The 13,367-nt window shown below is 34.0% G+C and overlaps 1 long non-coding RNA gene across 1 annotated transcript in view; it reads right to left on the bottom strand.

The window, feature by feature from the left end:
* Positions 1-6,813: 6,813 nt before the first annotated feature.
* LOC119239008 (uncharacterized) overlaps positions 6,814-13,367 on the bottom strand; it is a 400,738-nt gene continuing 394,184 nt past the window's right edge. Inside the window, exon 6 of the long non-coding RNA XR_008550613.1 lies at positions 6,814-7,445. This is a non-coding gene — a long non-coding RNA (uncharacterized LOC119239008). The remainder of the gene's footprint in view (positions 7,446-13,367) is intronic.

The following is a 13,367-nucleotide window of genomic DNA, read 5'->3' as shown; positions in this document are numbered from 1 at the left end:
AGGGAAAGAATAAGAAAAGCTTCCACATTAAAGGTCTTGCATAGGACAAAAAATGAAGTTACTGCTTTATCTCCTTTGTTACACTGAAGAAAAATGTCCTTTAAGTTTCATGCCCTTTATTTTAACCAGGCTGTCAGAAATTATTAGCTTTTAAAAGACTAAGCAATGTGTAATATAAAATGCCTAACACTTAGAATAATGTTGTGGTTTATAAAGATAAGTTACCACCATGCAGATCACATCTGTATGTTTATTCTAAAGACTCATGTAATACTATGTCTGTTATTTGAATACTTTGTCTTCAGAAACAGTTAATTTTTAGAATTTGAGAAACATGCCAACATCACATTTACTGTTGATTCTGCGCCCCCACCCCGGACTAACTGCCAATTTCACAAAACACATACTAACAACGCTATAGCTGACCAAAGTGTACAGAATTCTTGTGCCAAGACATCTATGAGTTCCAGCAAGATATAAGAGGTTTTGCTCACATCATTCTACAAAGCTAAATAAAAGTTGACATGATTATCTGTCCTTATAGAAGAGCATATAGGAGATATCTTTTCTTTTTAGTGTTTTTCAGTTTGCCCCTGGCATTGAATTATAAAACTTAGTTATGCCACAATGATATACTCAGCTGTACCATAGACATAGTTGGGGAGGGCTGCTGGGATATGGGAAAGAGAAAGTATTTTACATTATATTGAAGTACACTGTACTTTTTGGTTATTATTTGGTTATAAGCCTGACAATGGAAAAAGTAATGATTCTAAAACAATAACAGAAGAAAATACATAGTCAGAGAAAGAGAACAAGGAGAAACATATCACTTTTTGAAGTCAATACATAATGTTTTCTTGGGTTTATTATTTAATATATGGGGGACTTCATTATGCCATTTCATGTTTTTAATAAAAAAATGCACCACTGTGGGAACATAAAAGTCAAGTAAAAGATCTCTCAATTTTAAAACTGGAATAGTATAGCACTAAAAATGTATAGTCCCAAAAATAAAATGAGTCATAATATAAATGAATTAATAAACATAAGAGATAAATGTTCTGGGCAGAAGTATTTGAAACAATTTATGTAGATTCTATGCACTTTAGTCTCTGTGATAGAAACAAAAATACTGAATCTGAGATGCTGACAGAAAAATAAAACAAACACAAGCTTTTTTTCTATCCACTCCAGCAAAATATGAATTGCAAAAAAAAAAAAAGGAATTTTTATTTGTGAATTAATACTCATTTGCTTACATAATGGGTTAATAGTTGGCTTACAGTGTTCTAAGTGATGGGAAGAAGACATGATATACACAGCTGGCTTTGCCTTAGAATTTAGATGGTGTTTTAGGCTGAATTATGTCCTTCCAAAATTTATATGTAGCAGCTATAACCTCTCAATACATCAAAATGTGACAGAATTTGGAGAAAGAATATTTAAAGAGATAATTACGCTTAAATACACTTGTTAGGAAGAACTTAAACCAATCTGAACTTAAACCAAACTTGTGTCCTTATACAAAGAGGTGAGGCTGTGTAGAGACATCATGGCTGAGAGTGTGCAGAGTAAAGCACATGTCAGGAGACAGCAAGAGTTAGAAGGCAGCCAGTTGCAAGCCAAGGAGAGAAGGCAGTCTCAGGAAACTGCCAGCCCCTAGAACTGTGAAACAATCATTGGTTTAAACTACCGAGAGTGGTACAGTGTTCTGGCAGCTCTAGCAAAATAATACAGGTAAGTTTGTAACAGACTAACCTTTCCCATATAGAAGTCTGGCCTTTGCCTTGATCTTCTAAAAGATTTTGGGGATAGCAAGATGGTAACAATATAATTTAGGGTGGGGCTGTTCAAACCAGAAAAACAAACTATGTTTGTCAAATGATATGTTTTAGTGTGAGGACTTTGAATCATGCAATATCAGCCCATCTGGAGATTAAGATCAACCAATTGGGTAATTGATCAATCATACTCATGTGATGGTGTCCCAAGTAAAGCTCCCGATACCAAGGCTTGAATGAGCTTCCTAGTTGGCTGTGGCATAGGTGTTGTTGCATATTGATGCCAGGAAATAAATGTGTGCTGATTCCACAGGGAGAGGACTAGAAAAATCCACAGCTGGTATTTCCCTCTCTTGGCTGATTTTATTCTGTATCTGTTACATGTAATCAACATAAGCCAGGAATAAAATAGCTTTCAGTATGTTCTGCGTCCTCATAAATGATGAAAAGTGAGGGTGGACTTGTTTCCTGCTGGACAGAGTAGACCGGCTTTGTGGGTGGGGGAGGGAAGAAGGATTCCAGTGACTTTTTTTCTTCCCTTCCCATCATTTTAACCCTTCTTTGCTTCTGGTCGAATCACTGGAGTCACCAATTTTGTCCATTGCATCCGGAGCCCACTAGGAAGTCTCTGTTATTTCTCTCTATCAGGTTGTTTTTTTTTTTTTTTTTTTTTTTTTTTTTTAAATAGTGTCCCTTTGCAGCCATGTTGATAACTTCATCTCATCTAATATTATTTGAATGAAAGACACATTTCTGATGAATATTAGTTTTTGATTTCATTTTAAAATTAGTTTTCTCTGATAGAAAATGGGACCGATTTCATTCAAATATTTTGAGAGAATGGTATATGACTCTTACTGGCATAAGTAAGTGGATGGGTGGATAGATGGATAGATGAATGAATGCTTACTTGGGAGAGTAACTAGGAATAAATATAGTAAATCTTTTAGAGTAAATGAAATATGGTGGAGATGCTTTCTTTATTTTTCCTATAGTTCATGCAATCCATCAACTTTTTCCCACCTCTCTCCTCTTTGCTGCTGTGTTCAAAGGCATATTCATTTACAGTGACTTAGCAAGTCACAGAATATTTTGTACGCTTGCTCTTCTATTTACTAATATTAAAATCACATATATACTACATGCTCATTTTTAATCTGTTTCTCATCAGTCAATATGAATAATATCCATAAGAATTCTTACGAGGAGTAAATGATATTATAACTAGAAAACATATGACTTAAAAATATTACCTTCCATACTAATTCTCTAAATCCTTTTGCTGAGAAGTGAAATCTGGTGAACTTCCCTTTTGAAAATTTTGGAAAAGTATATATAACAAAATTTAGCATTTTGCCATTGTTAAGTATATAATTCTGTGTACCTTTAAAACTCCCATTTTAAGATTTTTTTCTGAACCATGAAAATGCAGGGGAAGCATCTTGTTATTTAGGCTATTTGTATATGCATGTAAAGACATGTTTTGAGGTAAAGACTTCCTCTTGAGTACCCTTCAGATTGTTTAACATAAAAAGCCTTAGGTTATAAAACCCTACACTTCTTGGTAAAAGACCAAATGCTATGACAGTTATCTTTAGTGAAATAAAACAATGAAGTATCATTTATACTCATTATTGAAACTTGCTCTGTTTCTTTGTTCTTACCTGGCTATCCTTGGCTTAGCTTTCCTCCATTGGCTTAAAGGAAATCACTTTCTAGGACTTAAGAAAGAAAATTCAATATTATTTTGAGATTTCTTAGCTCAAAGCATGTCATGTAAGCTGTGTTGTCAGTTTAATTCCATATAGCAGGACTGAAATACACATGCTATCGTATAACTAAAAAATAAAAAGGTTTGCATTGACACAGCTAAGACAGCAGTAAATCTTGGACTAGAACCCAGTCTGTTTTACACCCACAAGCTGCTGTCAGTCATTTTGTTTAAGAAACTTAGCTGAAACTTTTTCAACACAAGTAAATGATTAATAGACTAGATAGTGAAAGTCTGTCCTTCTGTTGTAAATCATCCAGCCTACCTAAAAGCATGCCCTCACTTAACAATATTAAAGCTGTTTGAGCAAGTTTAATCAAATCTGACAGAAAAGCCAGAGGACACTTCGGTAGTTTGTCTCCTCAAATTTTGTAAATAGACTCAACTCTCACGTATACATTATGCTACAGAAAACAACCTGGGCTTTTTTTCATCTAGCCTCCAAAAATTTTGTTTTCCCAACTTCTCACATTTCTTTAATACTCACTGGTTAGCAAAATTTTGAATATTGCTCTTATAAAATAATAATTAGAAATACTACCTCGCCAATGCTAGTATGCAAATATAAGTTGATGGTTTTCAGAAATTCCCTTATTTTATGCCCCAAAGAAGGAATTTTTAAAGAGTGTATTTGAAGAAGCGGCCTTAGCAGGAGATTCATCTCTAGAACCCTATAATTCTCTAAGAAGGAATAAGTCCAGTGGCAATGAATTAAGAATCTTATCTTCCCCACATAAAACCTTTATTTCAGATCACCTCAAGCAGTGCAAAAGCTTGTGATAGTTTAACTTCTAAAGCAACCTACAAATCCTCACAATATTCAGAATGAATATTACCCAAAGCACAGTTCAGATGTAGCCCCCAAGGAAGCTATTTCCATAGATCCAAAGACAACAATAGATAAAAGTTACTCCCAGAAAACACCTTCAGGACTTCTGGATGTGTGAAGCAAAACTGAATCCAGCTTGAATATTTAAATTTCTGCCCAAGGGAATTTGGTAAATGTTTGTTGCCAATGACTAGTGTATCTCCCCACTTCCCTTGTTTAAATGTGTACTACTACTGTTTTTTGTTCATATTCTACCACTGGGTAAGGAGTAGTTACAGAAAAATCTTTTTTCAGCTCTTTAGAATAGTCATGTCTGGGTCTCCTGGAGGGAACCTCACCAAAATACCTTGAACTAGGGATTATCTTTTCTATAGTGAGAATGTTTTAAATGTGGAAATAAGGGTGTCTCTCTCTCTCTCTATATATATATATAATTTCCAGATATCCTGGTGCCTAGGTGTGAGTATGGGCAGGTAGATTAAGATTTGATAAAGGGATGCCCCAAGGGTGCTGAGGGGCCCTGGGGTTCTTCACTTCTCAGGAAGGAATTTCTGCAGGATCAGTATAGGTAAATTAGAAATGAAACTTTATTGTAAGTGAAAAAAATGGCATTGTTAAGAAAAAAGGGGGAAGGGACATTTGCATAGGCATAAAGGAACAGTTGTTAAAGGACTATGAATATTGAGGTGCCTCCTAAACACAGGTGGTCATTCTTGGGGTAAGGTCTTCATTTTGCCAGAGCAAGAGGTATCTTTATATAGTGTTTTTAAGAGGAATTTTTCATTGTTCTTGGTGAAATTTCTACCTTTGGAGTTAAGTTAGTTTCCTGAAAAGATTAACTTTTCACCCCAACTCCAATTCCTGGCTGCATCTGCAGGTCTTCCAATGACTATTAATCACCCGTATCTCCTCCTCAGTCTAGTCCAGGAGATAGGTAGTTTTGTAACTGGAGTCTAAGTGTTTGTTTTTCCCAGCAGTGTGTCCAGCAATGAAGTTAGAGCTACTTAATTGTTGATCATGAGGAGAGGTTATAAGGAAAGCAATTTGGTGATATTTACTTTTAAAGGCAGAATGTGATTCAGTGGTCAGTTTAATTCTGCTTCTTCCTATATTTTCTATTCTAGGCTCCCATCACACAACACCCCCCCCCACCCCCGCCAAAAAAGTATAACTTCCAGATCATGTGCTTTAAAGGGGAGGGTGTGTTCTTTCTTCCTTTCCCCTTTTTAATTGGTTGGAATTTGGACAGTGAGACATTTAAACCATGTGAATAAGCATTCCCTTGGGGATGTTAAGATTTTGGTTATTTAGATAACTATTTTGGGTTTGATATCAGTAATATATTTTATCTCGCTTTAAATATATTCTTCTTGGAATTCCTAAATAGATGTTTGATGTATTTTCTGAAATCTAGAGCTTTCTGTCTTGTCTTTTTTAGGTAATGTTGATGTATAATTTTGCATATTATTCCGTCATAGGTTCACCCACCCCAGATGCATATCCTCACACCACACCTAGACACAAGACACCCACAGTCCTCTACCACAATCCATTATGATCCCCTCCCCATTGTGTCTTCCTCACCCTTTGTAGCTTTGATTCCACTGTCAGTTTTCTAGTGTTTATTATTAGCTTGGTTTTATCTTATCCTTTCTTTTGTAGGTACCCATGAAATGCTGTATTCATCTTGGAACTTTCCTAATTTTCTTCAGTACTTGCCAACAAAATCTTAACTACACTTTCCTTCCTTAGGCTTTTATAGTTCTATTCACTCACTCACATATGCAATCAACCAGTAATTCATTATAGAATTAAGGGCACTCCAAGTCCCAGGTAGCCTAATGACCTTAAATACTGCAATTCAATTTTTTAAAATAAATCCTGTACTAATAGAAAAAAATTCAATGGATTACAAAAGTCAGGTAAGAACACAATCACTAAGTATAGGAGAGCTGGAAATTATATTAATATTTGTAGATTTTTTTATTACAACTATTTGCTCTAATTTAATTAAGTACTCCTTAGTATTGCACATTATTGCAGCATCATATTGCCCTTACTCTATAACTACCTCATATGAATGAATGTAAATGGGTCATGAAATGTGCTTGGTAGCTTGTTGTATATAGATGATATGTATTGTTTTAATTATATTTTTATATTGTTCTTCATTTTTGTACAGTGTATGCTTTCTCATCTCTGTTACAGTCCCCATGAAATTCCCACCACCAATTCACCCTTGTACCATCACCATAGTCTCCTGTGCTCTTCCCACCCCTGTTTTGATCCTATTCCTTTCTCCCCTCTTGCAGAATGATCTGTATAAATATACAATACTTTCATTTAGAGGCACAGAATAAGACAAGGATTTTGCAGGATGGGGCATTTTATTGAGAATGATATAACAGATTAAAATGTTACAAGGTAAATGTACAAGGTGGCATACTACAAAAGTGATTCCCATTTCTTGCCACATGCTCCTACTTTTGATAAACAGGTTTTTACTTGAAGTCATTTTTGGCTTGGGTGCTTCGTCACATGATTACTGTACCTAAAAATCTTTCCTTATGTAGCTTTCCTTATGTGATAAAACCAACTCTTGCTTTGATCTCGTTTGTTTTGGATTTAAAGTTCCTTCTGAGCATTTTATATCTCCTGCCCTATATTCTTTCTATATGCATATGGAAAAACAAAGATTGCTGACTTGTTGCTGCCTGCCCAGTTCAATATCTTCCAAGTATCCTGTCCTTTCTTTTGTTGTCAGGCACGTTGGACCCACAAAGGAAAGCTGTATGATCATTTTACTTCAGTGATTGAACATTTTTAACAAGCATTTCATATTTTTGTCTTTCTGTGCATTTTGGTAATTGAAAATTTGCCTTTATCTGTACCTGCACATTGAAAAAGTTACAAATTGAAGATGAAACAAAACACTTGGTGTAGGCCACAACTGAGTAGTTAAGGTATTGCATCGCAAAGGAAAAAAAAAAAAAAAAAAACTTGATCAACAGATGGTAAGCTGCAGGAAATAACATGGCTTTCCAGTTCACCATAGGCTGCCCTGCTGAACAACAAGAAAACAAAGACTTAGAATGGTGGATAAAATGAGATCTTAGTCTACAATCAGACATGTAGGGGCACCTAACAGACATCTGGTACTAGGCTCTCATTGCAAATCCTTGGCAGGGATGGCTATGAGCTGACTCTTTGAAGTATAACCTGTGATGCCAAATCCCACAGAGTAAGATACAATACATAGTAATAGCCCACATGTAATACCCAATTGTTTTGTGTACTAGGGCTGGTTTATTATTTTATTATCTTCCCCACAAAGAAGCATCTGCATCTATTGTATCTATATACCTTTGCCACTAGTGTTAACAATTAGTTTTCAACAAATAAAATGAACGAGCTTAATATTTCCAAACTAACTATAAAAAGATCAGATAAGATTGATATATAGTGTATATTAACAAACCTGAAATCATTGAAAACTGAGTCATTGCTTATAAATTTAGCTATATTTTTGAGGGCTTGGAGTCCAACTTTGCACCTCAGGCACTCTGCTGTAATAAAATGTTTTTTATGTGGTATCTTATATTCGATGCCTATGTCAAATGACTTAATATTAGCCTCTATATTTTTATTATTAGAATATTTCTTCTGTGGGAAGGAATTAACATGAATTTGGACAGATAGACCTGTATTAAATTCTGACTCCACCACTTCCTGAAGGTAGCTATGACATGCACTTCTCTGAGCCTCAGTTTCTTCATCAGTACAATAGAACTAGGGATAATTGCCTTATGTAGTTGCTGTGATGATTAAACAAGATGTTATCTGTAGTTACTCAGTGAATGCTACCTTGGTAGAGAGAATTACATAATACTTTTTTAGGCATTTGTTAACTGCTTTGTGATAACATGAGAAATAAGGAATAGTGGTTGTCTTAGATATATATTCGATTATTTTGCTGTTTGCTGTGTCCTGTAACAAGTATGGTTATAAAAAATATGAATTCTTTTAACATGCTTTCTAAATGCTTTGTTTCATATTACCTCTCCTTTTGCTATACTTAGTGTGGAGTGTATAAAATGTGACAGCATTATCTGAGATAACAGAAGGACCAATTTCAAAAAACCCATTATTCTTTATTCTAAAGCTTGCTGATGGTTACCAAATTTCTCTAGGGAATGTCAAACTCTTTTCTTTCCTTCTGTGATATATACTACATATTGGCTTCTGATACAGATGAAAACAATACAATATCCAAACTATCTTACCTTGATTGAGCCTTACAAAGGGTTTCTATATCAAACTCTGCATGGACAACTTTATGTTGACATTTAAGTAGCTTAAGAACTTTTTCAAAAGAATGACAATATATTTCGTGAGTCACACATGGGATTAAATCCTAAGAGAGTTGCAATAATAATCTTGTAAGTGGTATGAAATCTTTTCCTGAGAAGCACAAATTTAGCTATTGACTTAACATTTCTCCAAAGAATATTGAAATATTACTTGTGAAGGTTAATATGTATCAGTTTGTCTGAGCCCTGGTCTGGCCAAATACTTGGTTATACATTATTTTGTGTATTTCTGTGAGGGTGTTATTAGGTAAGAGTAACATATACTTTAAATGTTAAAACTACCTAAAGCTGGTTAAACTGATCATCCTCTATAATATGAGTGGCCATAATCTAATCAGTTGAAGATCTGAATAGAATCAGATTGACCCTTCCTTCTTGGTAGCCGTTGACCCTCAGACTCAAATTTTGGACTTGCTAGCCTACTTAGTTATGCATAAGCCAATTTCTTATAATGAATCAAATTCTATAGAAAGATGAATGGGTGGGAGGTGGGATAAATAAATAGATCTGCCTATGTATCTGGCTTTTGAGTGTGTGTGTGTGTGTGTGTGTATGTGTGTAGCTTCATAAATTTAGGTGTATATATTTTGCATAATTTCTGATGAGACATCCACTATAATTCTTGTTTCTCTATACCTAATGTGTATAATAGCATGTATGTGTATATCTAGATTTTGTACATTTGCATACCTCAAAAAGATATGAAATATGCTGATTCAATTATGAGTGACTACGGGGTGATCCAAATTTAAATTGTTTTGAAATTGTTAGGTATGAATGAATGAATGTTATTTCATAAAAAGGATTTTTTTAAAAAGATGTGAACTATGTGATGGTTTATTTCCACTTGTTTCCTTACATATACCCAGAAATTCACTTTCGATGTCTTATTTCCTTGAAATTAAGTCATTCTTCTTGGCTTGAAAAATGTAGACAACAAATACTAATATAAAAAATCACATTGAATTTAAAAATATGAATATTGTTATTCACTTTAAATAACCAGCCTGTATTTCCTTCTCCAAATAATTTCCAGTTGAATATTAAAAAAAATAGATTATATATAAAATGGAAGACAAACTCTAGTGCCTCTCTATAGTTTTTGTTATTGTTATTTTTCTTTTGTTCTTGTTCTACCTTTGATATTACTGGGGCATTATAGAAGATAGGAGAGAAAATGGAATCATAGTATTATCAATATACTTCTTTAAAAATTGTAGTTATCTTAGATTTTGCAACATTCCTCTACAATTATCTAATTCCTCTTTCAAAATACACTTGAATGCTTCAGAGCAGTACAGCCTGTAAAGTTGTCTTTATCCCTCCACACCCTTAAATCTTTAATTTGCATTTCACTATAGATTATAGTCTATAATCACCCAATATGATGTTACTACTTGAATGGTTATCTATTAGCTCAATCAGGCGAAATTTTTTTTTTTGCTTTCTTATTCTTTCTTTGATATGCTTCTTTCTGTAGATCTGAGTTTTTAGTCCTTCATCCTGAAGAATTTATATTCAAATATTTCTTTTGAGTCAGGTCTATTGGAAATGAATTTCCTTAGTTTTCCTTGCTACTCTTTTCCCACCTTTGAAGGATGATTTCATTGGATTTAGAATTCTAAGTTTTTTTTTCCAATGGTTTAACTATTTTGTGCTGTTATCAATCACCTTGCTTGCATAATTTTTGATGAAATTCACTGTAATTCTTATTCTTTTTACTCTGTACATAGTGATTATTTTCCTCAAGTTTCTTACAAGATCTATTTTTTATATCCAAAAGTTCAGGCTTATTATAAAAACAGGAAAGGCAAAGAAGACACTTGCACAGATGCAAGTATTTAGCAAGAACTGCCACTGAAAGGGCCAGGTTTATTAAGAGAGACACTGGCATAGACACAGGAAGGCAGTCTTGGGACAAGAGCTGCCTTGCAAGATTTATTCTTGTCTTTGATTTCCTGCAGCTTGAGTATGATACTCCTAGGTGTGTGCACATAATTTTGCATGTATCCCATATTGTGTTCTCTGGGCTTTGTGGTGCTGTCATTAATTTTGGAAATTCTCAGTCACTATTAAACACATCTTCCCCTTGTTGCTATATTTCTCATTATGGTATTTCAATTATACGTGTCTCATCTTTTGAAGTTAGTTTTTATTTCTTATTTTATTTTTATACCCTTTCTTCCCTCTGCATTTTATTTTTTTTTTCCCTCTGCATTTTAATCTCAGAAGTTTCTATTGACCTATCTTCAAGTTCACTGATTTTTTCCTCAGCTGTGTTCAGCCTACAGAATCTTTCTTTCTTTTTTTTTTTAAAGATTTATTTATTTATTTACTTATACAAGCACTGGGTACAGTCAGAAACGTGGGAGGGTGAGAGAATTCACCAGAGCGGGGAGCAGAACAGGCAGACAGACAGAGGACACTGCTGAGGGGAGTAGCGGGTGGCAGGAGAGGTCTGCGTGCCATGTGGGACTCTCGCCAGTGGCCGGCTATCGAACCGGCACTGCAGAGGCTGCTGGCAGCTTTGCAGAACAACGCTCAACCGCTGTGCCATCAGGGAGGCCCTGAATCTTTCTTTTTAGATTTAGCATTTTCTTTTTTTTCCTACCTTAGTTTGTCTCTCTTCTTGCATTACCCATCTGTTCTTGTATATTGCTTACTTTTTTTCCCATTAGAACTCTTAAAAGTTTCACCATAGTTATTTAAAATTCTCTGGTAATTCCATATCTGTATCTCATTGTGATGCTTACTTTGTTTCTGTTATAATTTTTTTATTGTAAGCTGGGCAGGATATATCTATATATATATAAACTGCTAGCTCAGATTCACTGTCTCCATCTGCCTCTACAGATTTTAAGGTGATAATTTACCTGGTAACTTTCTCTCTCTAATGGGTCCAAGAAAAGTCACTGGTTGACTTCTAAGCTCTTTACATATTAGAGCTGAATAGGGAAGTTCTCTGTTTCCATTTCTGATTTCTTTGACAAAAGTCAATCATCTTAAAGATATACACAAATTATTTTTTTCAGATAGAATTTATTATTTACATCACTATAAATTTTATTCACATCAGGACATGAAAAATCACACTTAATACTAGTGAGGAAATACAAACGGAAATGGATCTTGGCAAACTGACATATGGTCACCTCATTTTATTTGAGCTCTTGAATATTTGAGATTATTTTTTATATAGGAGTGACAATTTTCTTGCTCATGTAGACTTCATGTTTGCCAATGAATTTTGGTTACAGAAAATTGTGAGTTTGGATTGATTTTTTCCCTCTGAGTAGGAATCTTATCTATCCTGTCTATATAGCTATAGGATCTTTAGTTATATTTGAGATTTTAGTTACTGTATCTAGATGTGCTGAAATGAATTTTTCTGAATCAACTTTTTCCTGGGATAGTTTCTTTTAATCTATAGTGTTAGTCTTTACATACTAATATTTGTTTGTATTTGTATAAATTATGTCTTTCATCTTTATATTTGTTTCTGCTTCTATTTGTATTCTCAGGAATATAAACTATGTATATTCTTTTGCTTCAATATGTAGCATCATTCTTATGAATTGTTTCATCTTTTAAATTCATTTCAGTTTGGTAGAACATTTTAAAAGGCTGTATGCATGCCTGTATTGATATTGTTTTATTTTAGCTTCATTAATGACTTTTTATTTCTCTAAGTCTGTCAGATTATATCGATTATCTTTATTTTGCTTATCATTTTTTTAATATCCTGTACTGTCTTGAAATTTTCTACAAAGTTTACCATTGATCATTAATTTCTTTGAGAATATGGAGAATATATATCTGAAGATTTAGGGAGTTAATTCCTCCTTTACAATTCAGTTCAAAAATAGTGACTGGTCTATTTTTAGTTCCATTTAGTGTATTATTTCTCTTTAAATGAGCCAGATCCACTTAGGCAACACTTTGTAGAAGAATTAAGGAGATGCAGGAGAGGCATGAATTTGATGGTTTAGCTTGCAGTTTTTTCTCTGACAACCATCCCCCATATTTATGATATCCTTTATTTTCCAGAATTGCCTCTAATGGGACAGTAAGACATTGATGTAGCTCACAGTGGAAACATATAATTTGCATCTATGTAATGATTTGTTATCTATACTTGCTCAGTCATGATAATGCATACTACACTTTTCTTTCTTCCACTTCCTTTTACTTTTTTTTTGCAGTAAGAAATTGAGGCCCTGGAAAGATATTCCTGCCTGGCATCTTCCATAATGCCCTGCTGCATTTAGATAAAAAACATGTTTTGTGTGTCTTTAAAGACTGTTTAAGAAAAATCTGCATCCTACCTGAGGCCAAGAAGGCATATATCAGTTTTACATAAATTTCTTGTCTTTGACATAAATTTTATTTGGCAGAGAGAGAAAATAACTACAGCTGCAAATCAAAATCAGTAAGCATTATTTTTACTTGGTAATTATCAGTGAGTTTTAAAGGAAGGGGACTACATTAAAATTCCTCTTCTACATTTGTAACATCAAAGAAAATCCTGGGGATGCACTTTTAACATCCCATAATATCTTAGTTTAAATCCTGAGTTAACAAGCCTTTACATAAAAATAGTATACTCTACAAGT

The sequence above is a fragment of the Talpa occidentalis genome, unplaced genomic scaffold, assembly GCF_014898055.3.
Source record: "Talpa occidentalis isolate TD23 unplaced genomic scaffold, MPIMG_talOcc4v2.1, whole genome shotgun sequence".
In the NCBI taxonomy this organism is placed as follows: Eukaryota; Metazoa; Chordata; class Mammalia; order Eulipotyphla; family Talpidae; genus Talpa; species Talpa occidentalis.
The sequence above is the reverse complement of the archived record's forward strand: the minus strand, read 5'-3'. Positions and strand labels throughout refer to the sequence as shown.